The sequence below is a fragment of the Nuphar pumila genome, chromosome 1 (assembly GCF_984573655.1).
Source record: "Nuphar pumila chromosome 1, dmNupPumi1.hap1.1, whole genome shotgun sequence".
Taxonomy (NCBI): domain Eukaryota; kingdom Viridiplantae; phylum Streptophyta; class Magnoliopsida; order Nymphaeales; family Nymphaeaceae; genus Nuphar; species Nuphar pumila.
This window is the reverse complement of record NC_143249.1, coordinates 40,502,513-40,509,748: the sequence shown is the minus strand read 5'-3', so window position 1 is coordinate 40,509,748 and position 7,236 is coordinate 40,502,513. Positions and strand designations below refer to the sequence as shown.

Here is a 7,236-nt window from a genome sequence, read left to right as displayed (position 1 = left end):
AGTTGAGCGGATTTTTCAGAACATTGTGCGCATCGGAGGTCATTGTATCAGATGTAAAGAATCTCGAGGACTCTGTCATCACCACTGTTTGTCTGTTAGAAAAGATATTTACTCCAGCATTTTTCGATGTTATGGAACATTTGATCATACATTTGCCATATGAACTAAGGGTTGGTGGCCCTGTGCAATATCGATGGATGTACCCATTTGAAAGGTATATGTTTTTTTATATTTGTCTCTTTAATGACAGATATTTAAAATTTGAAATGTATATTCTTGTCAGATGCATGTTCGACCTAAAAAAAAAGGTTCGTAATAAAGCAAGAGTAGAAGGCTCTATTTGTGAGGCGTACACTTTAGAAGAGATTTCAAATTTCTCATCTATGTACTTTGAACCTCATATTTCAACACGTTACACATGCCCGCCCCGTAACGATGATGGAGAACAAGTAACTGTAGCTGACAAGCTGTCGATATTTCAACGACTTGGGCATGCATTTGGTAGTTGCCGATCAAGGCTATTGACAGATCGAGAGCAAGATGCAGCACACATCTATATTCTTTTTAATTGTTCAGCGATCGACCCATACATCGAGTAAGTATATGTATATGCAACTCAATTATAAATCCTTTTATGTTCTATATGTGGATACATGGCTCGGTAATATAAGTATTTGTGGTTTGCAGACGATTTGATCTAGAGTTGCAAAGCAAAGTTTCACATCTCACTAATGCAGAAGTACAAAAAGAACGTGAAACTAAGTTTGTGGAGTGGTTGAAACAGTTGGTAAAGAAGCTAACATAAATTTTGTACTTATAAACAACACTAAGTTACTTAATTGATCGTGATCACAATAATTGTTTATGTCTGTGCGTAGGTTCGCCATGGTGATGTTAAAGATCAAGGAATATGTGATTTAGAAAATGGTCTGACCAAAGTTGTGCAATGCTACAACGGGTATATCGTAAATGGTTATCGATTCCATACAAAAGACTACGGTATAAACAAATCAACGATAAATAGTGGCGTGTGTGTCAAGGGTAGCAGCTACGGTGAAAATGAACATGATTACTACGGTGTTATAGAGGAAATAATGGAGTTGACTTACTTAGGCATGAATAACAGGGTTACGGTATTCAAGTGTCATTGGTTTGATCCAACTGCAACAAGACTCGACAAAGCTTCAGGCATTGTGGAGGTGAATCATAAATCCAGGTTTGGAACATATGAACCATTCATATTAGCCTCGCAAGCTCAACAAGTTTATTATACTTCATATCCGAGTATAAAAAAGTCAGATAGAAATGAATGGTGGGCAGTTTGCAAGGTGAAATCCAAACTATACCCCGAGTATGATCAGTTACAAGAAGATGAGTTAGCTGAAGACAGTGATTACTATCAATCAGATGATGTCTGTGACTTCGCTTATGGTCACGATGTTGCGCATGATATGCATGTCATATCTCCATTGGCTGATGAAACATTCATAGAGGAATGTGATCCAAATGATGTACCAAGTGGATGGGCAAACAATGAAGAAGAAGAAGAAGAAGAAGAAGAAGAAAGTCAAACTAGTGATGAGGAAGAATTCTCAAGCTAGTGAGCAAAATCTTATACTACAAACCTCTATTTAAATGCATTGTAATACTTGATGTGAGTTGTATTGCAATACTTGGTGTGAATGATTAAAAATTTTATTTCAATGTATTGTAATACTTGATACGAATGATTCGAATGCATTGTAATACTTGATGTGAATGATTTCAATTATCTGAATGTATTATAATTTATGCAATTAACGAATGATTTGAATCAGTGCAATACTTGATGTCAATGATTTGAATTATTTGAATGCATTGCAATGCTTGATGTGAATGACTTGAATGCATTGTAATACTTGATGTGAATTATTTGAATGTATTGTATGACATATGTTATTTGTTAGAATATGGTTCGTGGAGGTTATAGTGGTCGCTCATCCAGTAGTAGCCAGGCTCAACCTTCATCTTCACGGGCTCCTGTGATAGGTATATCATATAACTAATTAGATGCTTGATTAGTTCAAATGCACATTCTGAGAACTTGGTGTGTATTTTTTTACAGATGATGTTGCGCCTGTACACGACCCACCTACACCAGTTGATCGCACAAGTCAACAGCCAACACAGGAAACAGGGTCTTCTCAGGCTGGCACAAGAAGACTCATTCGAATAGTGTATATCGATAATCGATCGTAAGTATTTTGTTTTCAATTATTGCATATCTTTTAAATATTTTATATTGATATTTACTGTGTAACAATTCATGTGCAGCACGAGGTTTGAGCCACAAGAAGTAGTACGGGAGATTAGGAATTCACTTCTTCAACATCTACCAGGACCAGTTGCTCAATGGAAAGAGTACCCAAAGGAGGTATTAGACAGATTGTGGTCCTCATTCATGGTATACAGTTGTTCCTCATAGTTAATGTGTTTCATATTTAATTTATTTAAGCAATGTCTACTAACTTTCTGAAAATATTTGTAGGCTTCGAATCGCTTTGCAACTACGGTGGAAGAAAATGATGCAAGGAAGGTGTGGCAGAAGGTGGCTGCCAATCGATTTGCAGACATGCTGCACACTATGAAGACTGCAGCAAAAAAAGCATCTGGCGTAGTAGATGATCCATTACTGTGGAAGCGCCATGGTCCTATTACTATCAGGAGAGATTACTGGGATGAAATGTGCGATATGTGGGCGGGAGATGCATTTAAAAATCGCTCTACGAAGGCTTCACAAAATCGATCGAAGATGCCCGAAGCCCATCTACACACAGGTGGATCTAAGACATTTGGGAGCCACCTAAAGAAAATGGTAACTCATCAATATATAATATTAATTTTATAAGTATTGTTGCAAATTTGTGTACTAAATCTTTTGTCATTTAACTTCGCAGGAAGCAGAAAAAGGAGGCAGTGTACCATATAAGGATGTGTTTGTAGAAACACATAAACGGAAGACCACGGGAGTCTTCGTATCAGAGAAGGCGAGAACGACAACGGTATGTATTAATTCTATTAATAATCATTGCAATATATATGCAAGTCATCATAATGTTATCATTAATTATTAATGAATACTTTAAACATTATTTTGTAGGAGGCATATGAGCAACAAATGGTAGAGCGATATGGCGAAGACGCTACTCAGCATCCATCATTTGATCCTACAGCATGGGTGACTGCAGCAGGTGAACCCAAAAAAGGTCGCGTGTTCGGGTTTGGGAGTAATATGAACACTTCACCAGTTATTGGTTCTTCCAGTTACGGCTCACCAACTTCTTGCGCCGACATAAGCTCCAAGCAGCCGACTATTCTTTCCGGTGATGATGTACGCGAGATCATTAATGAATCACTGAATAACTACTTCCAATACACCGTCGCCCCCTTTCTCCGAAATGAGATCAAGGCCACTGTTCAGGATAGGGGATCTTCGATTCCAGGTCCCTCTCAGGTATAATCACATATATAGTTTTTTTTACTGTCTTAAAGCACATCTGAGCATGGTAGAATCACATATAGAGTTTTTCTAGATGCCTTAGAACACATATGAACATGCTATAATCACATATTCAATTTTTTTACTGCCTTAGCACACATATGAGCATGATAGAATCACACATATATATATATATATATATATATATATATATATATTTAACTTTTTGTCTGTCTTAGAGCACATATGAGCATGATAGAATCACATATAAAGTTTTTTTGATTGCATTAGAACACATAAGCATGCTATAATCACATATTTAGTTTTTTTACTGCCTAAGAACACATATGAGCATATTATAATCACATATTCTGTTTTTTGACTGCCTTAGCACACATATGAACATGCTATAATAACATATAGAGTTTTTTAACTGCCTTAGAACACATATGAACATGTTATATATCATTTATGATAGAATCACATATAAAATTTTTGGCTTTGCCTGCCTTAGAGCACATATGAGCATGCTATATTCACATATTCAATTTTTTTACTGCCTTAGCACACATACGAGCATGATCGAATCACATATATAGTTTTTTGCCTGCCTTAAAGCACATCTGAGCATGGTAGAATCACATATAGAGTTTTTTTATATGCCTTAGAACACATATGAACATGCTATAATCACATATTCAATTTTTTGACTGCCTTAGCACACATATGAGCATGATAGAATCACATATAGAGTTTTTTTATTGCCTTAGATCACACATGAGCACATGATAGAATCACATATAGTGTGTAATTTATTTCATTATATTTTGTTTATCAATACTGACTGTTCTTTTCTTGTGTAGGCTGCTAGCGATAATCAGGGTAGTGGAGCTGAAGGGACAGATAAAGACAATGAACAAGAAGACGCACAAAATCTTGGCGATGATTAGAGGACTGTGTTGAAGAAGTTCTATTTTTTTTATTTTTCCTAATTGTAATTGTTGAATTGTAAATAATTAAACTTCTTAGTTTTAAGGTGGAACGATTAATTATTATAGATACTTGTTATATGAATTTTTTTGTGTGGTTTGTTTTTTATTTACAGGAAATATAAATTGTACAGGAAATATAAATTGTACAGTTCTCGGTAATTAATTTTTAAATAATTTTTTTTTGATTTTTTTTCGTTTTTGCGACGGATTAGCGACGGATGATTCCGTCGCTATTCATATTAATCTAGCGACGGCTTAGCGACGGAATTAAATCCGTCGCCACGCCGTGGTCGCCGTTTAGTACCGGCGGATTGGCGACGGAATATAGCGCTCGTTATTCCGTCGCAATTAGCGACGGACTTGGCGACGGAATTATTCCGTTGCCAGTTAGCGTCGAAATATTCGCGACGTAAGCATACTGTCGCCGCGTTGTCGCTAATCCGTCGCTAACATGGTTAGCGACGGATTAGCGACGGATTAGCGACGGAATGTGGTCGTCGCTAATCTACTGCTTTGTTGTAGTGGTCTTCACATTGCTGAGCTCTCTTCCAGAACCATAGTTCTGGACAAAGCCTTACAATTGGGCCACTTATTTGGGTTGACGCCCACTGCCACGTACCAAGGGCCATAGTCCAACGTATATCGGCAGGTGCTCAAGGATGTTGGGAAAACACAAGCCTAGAACCAGAGATGAATTTCTATGCCACGTACTTTGAGTCTCGGCTCGAGTATATTGGCATAACTGGATTGGACAGAGCTGATCTGAGCCTAGAGTTAGGATTAGTGTCCAACAACTCTTTCAAAATTGATGCATTTAGAGTCAACTTCTTAGGGAATGTTGTATGTGCATAATTGTTTGTGCAGGATGTGATTGAATGCATTCTTCTTTTATTTCTCAATTCCCTTTTATTTGCCTTTTACATTGTTTTCCAAATTTCATCTATTTTTCCAATAATTTTATCAAAACCCTAGACGGTTTTCAAAATCGCATATTTTTCCTTAAAAAGTTCAGGTGATTTCCCTTTTCCTACCTTTCCTCTAGATCTTGAATTTTCAGCCTTATTTTGATCCTGCCTGCAATTTTTTTTTAAATGTTCAAATTTTATCTTCCAAATTCTATTCAAAATTTCCATCTCTTTCATAATCCTCAATATTTCCTTCATCATTTACCTTTCTCTCAAAAAATTCTTCAATCTAAACCATCCTTTTGTCTCACAGAGATTTTTGGCGTTGTGGAATGGTTCAGGTCAGATCCGAGAAGAAAACAGTGTCACCTCAACACCTTAGTAGTGGCAGCGAGCAAGAAATAGATTCATCGCGATCTGCCAGGAAACAAAATCAGCAAGCCAATGATGATGTTGATCCTCAAATGTATGTCATGTTCAAAAAGATGATGAGCAAAATGCTGGCAGAGCAAGCTGAAGCCAGTATAGAGCAGACCCAGGTCAAGCAGAAGGCTGAGGGTCACACAGTCAAGAAGGTCTTGAAGATATCCAAGAAGCATACTCAGAATATGGATACTACTAATGAAGAGGAATCAGTGGAAGACACAAATGAAGAAATTGAGACTCAGCAGGCATTCCACAAAACTACTCAGGGGCAAGGGTCAGCCCATAAATTCAAAAATCAGTCTATCAATGATTCTGACCATCCACAATTCAGAGATGTGGTCAGGATGGTTCGATATCTGCAAGCCCGCGATAAGGGCAAGAAAGTCTTCACAAGTGAAAATTTCTATGATGATCTGGAAGGGGCTGACAACCTATAAGATCTCTCCCACAAATTTGTCAAATTTGATGGGACTGGCAATCCCAAGGCTCACCTGACTATGTTCTTTGTAGAATGCAATAGATTCAAGAGAGACAATTGTGCTTTGTTTAGATGTTTTCTTCGCAGTCTAGAGGGCACTGCCGCCAAATGGCATTCAGAGCACATCAATCCCATTGAGTTGAAGAAATTCAACAAGGTGGTTAATCTTTTCATTGAGTGATTATTGTTCAATGTCGAGGTGCTACCCACCCTCAATTATCTCTATAATCTAAAGCAGAAAGAGGATGAAAAAGCCAGAGACTTTATCCACAGATGGCGATCCACCTGCAATCAAATGAAGGATCCGATATCAGAAGGGCATGCATTGTCGGTCATCTTGAATAGTTTTTTCCAACCTTTGAGAGGTCTGATCTCTACTTTCCCAGCACGATCTTTCATCGAGTTGATAGAACGAGCTGAATGGCTCGAGATGGGAATAGAGAATCTAGTATATGAGAGCCTCACACTCTCAAAGAGCAATTCAGATACCAAGAAGTCAAACTTCACATTCTCCGTGAATGCCCCCGACAACAGCAATGACAAAAGCAAAAGGGGTGGCAGAAAGAACCACACCGACGGATCAGGGAGTCTAAATTCCAGCAAAGATGATCATACAGGACAAGAGGACATAATCAACAAGCAGAATGATAGCCCTCCCGCGAGCATCCAACTAGAATTAAAACCCCAAGGGAGACTAAAGCATGACGGTTGGGGATACGACCGTAATTTTACTCCCTTAGAACAGCCGCTCGAGCAAGTTTTGGAATACATGATTGCCAAAGGGATGGTTAGACTCCCCAAGATAGCGGATCCTCCTGTGACCATGGAAAGGTTTAAAGATCAGTTCTGCAAGTTTCATCGAACAATGGGTCACGATACCGAGCATTGTTTCATCTTCAAGAATATCGTTCAAGACTGCATTGATAAGAATCTCCTTGTTGAAGATGAAAAGGAGGT

The 7,236-nt window shown here is 38.0% G+C and overlaps 1 long non-coding RNA gene across 1 annotated transcript; it reads left to right on the top strand.

Moving 5' to 3' along the window:
- The first annotated feature begins 3,277 nt into the window (after positions 1 to 3,277).
- On the top strand, positions 3,278 to 4,640 carry LOC149848777 (uncharacterized). The gene is made up of 2 exons (XR_016433098.1): positions 3,278 to 3,493; positions 4,342 to 4,640. It is a non-coding gene; the product is annotated as an uncharacterized LOC149848777 (long non-coding RNA).
- The last annotated feature ends 2,596 nt before the right edge of the window (positions 4,641 to 7,236 follow it).